A 2,077-nucleotide genomic window follows, 5' to 3' on the forward strand; every position below is an offset into this window, starting at 1 on the left:
GCTTATATACTTGCTTATATACTTAGGTCAACAATTTATAGCAAAAATGTGTTCCAGCCAAGTTCTTTTAGACGCTCTTTCGAATGGCAACATTCCCGATTGAAAATGGCGACCTACCAAAATCCGCACTTTGCTTCCCCGTCCATATAGAGGTGAGTATTTGACTTTGCTTCCGTCAGAGTCAAGGAAACACATTGAAAATGGAATCAGCATACAAGAAAACCTAGTTTGGGATAGGTTTTGTGCCTTCCGTGGTATTATAACCATAGAACTGCTCCTGAGGGGGGTAGGGTAGGCCCACCAAAAAGTGCACTTCTGGTTAGGTCGCTAATTTCTAAAATAAATGTGTCCCAACCAAGTTTTTTTTGGACGCTCTTTCGAATGGCAACATTCCTGATTGAAAATGCCGACCTACCAAAATCCGCACTTTGCTTCCCCGTCCATATAGGGGTGAGTATTTGGCTTTGCTTTCGTCAGAGTCAAGGAAACACATTGAAAATGGAATCAGCATACAAGAAAACCTAGTTTGGGATAGGTTTTGTGCCTTCCGTGGTATTATAACCATAGAACTGCTCCTGAGGGGGGTAGGGTAGGCCCACCAAAAAGTGCACTTCTGGTTAGGTCGCTAATTTCTAAAATAAATGTGTCCCAACCAAGTTTTTTTGGACGCTCTTTCGAATGGCAACATTCCTGATTGAAAATGCCGACCTACCAAAATCCGCACTTTGCTTCCCCGTCCATATAGGGGTGAGTATTTGGCTTTGCCTTTGTCAGACTCAAGTAAAAGCATTTAAAATGGAGTCAGCATACAAGAAAACCTAGATTGGGATAGTTTTTCTGCCTACCGTGGGATCATAACCATAGAACTGCCCCTGAGGGAGGTAGGGTTAGGGTTAGCGTTAGGGTTAACGTTGGGGTTAGGATTGAAGACAGAAGATTGGTGATGTCAGGAGGACCTTCTTAAAACAAACAGAAATACACTTATTAGGGGACTAGGGCCAGTGGACTCAGAAATGTCTTTCGTAGCAGTCTCCTATAAGAGTATTTTTCTCTGATTTAGGTGACTCCTCCTCACACCACCATTTTTCTTAGTCGAAAGACCTCTTCACAGCACGACTTTCCTGATGGATTTCTATGTAACTGCTCGTGCTGAGAGGTGTGTCGAAAGTTGATCATGTTCCCGTAAAATCTGAGGTCTCCACTGTCTAGCGAGGTACTTACAGTGAATATAGTGAATTTTTCAAAAATTGGAGAATTCTGACTTTTGCGATGAATTTTAATGTAATTGGTCGTGCTGAGAGGCGTGTTAAAATTTGAACATGTTCCCGTAAAATCTGAGGTGAGAATTAGTGAGGTACTTACAGTGCGTATAGTGACAAATCTTTAAAAGCGTGAAATTATGGGATGTTGTGGCTTCAATGGGTTTTTAAGATGTCACCAGTCATTTGGCATGACTTACAAACGATTTGGCTGGTTGTGGGTTCGATTTTCAAAATTTCATTTTTTTCGCGTTTTTATTTTCTGTCTACCATATCATGCAGTCTCCTTATTAGCGTTTGGGGGTTATAGTGTGGGCAGGTTGGTCGCAAAGGTTCCGAGAGGAGCTGGCTAGTAAACCCTGTCCCTTATGTTCCACGGCGGCAAGGCGGAGAAATAGAGGGCAGAATTGACTAACGGGCAAGGAAAGTTGGGCTTGTAGCTTTCCTTTCGAAGGAGGGAAAAGATGATGCCCGAAAGCATTGTCACTGTAGTGGCAGGCAGAGTGTAGATGGAAGTTGTGTACGCTAGCCTTTGGCTAATGATAGAGACAAAAGAGCAGGAGGATATTTTCCTTCGCAGAAGCACTTTTCTTGCCTTCCTTCAGCTCGCTTGGCGAGTCTGACAGGTATGCCTGAACTGTGCACGGGTCCAGTTGTGAGAAAGACGTGGCAAACAAGACGGGGTTTCCCTTGACCGAGGGACCGTGTGGTCCGTTTGGCTCATGGGTTCCCCCCGTGGAGGCAAAATCTAAGAAAGCTTGCTCTCCCTCTGCGGAGGGGGGCCGCTTAGCAAGGAACTTCTGTTCCCTGCGGTGGAT

This window comes from Pavona decussata, unplaced genomic scaffold, assembly GCF_977016875.1.
Source record: "Pavona decussata unplaced genomic scaffold, jaPavDecu1.1 SCAFFOLD_1570, whole genome shotgun sequence".
Taxonomy (NCBI): domain Eukaryota; kingdom Metazoa; phylum Cnidaria; class Anthozoa; order Scleractinia; family Agariciidae; genus Pavona; species Pavona decussata.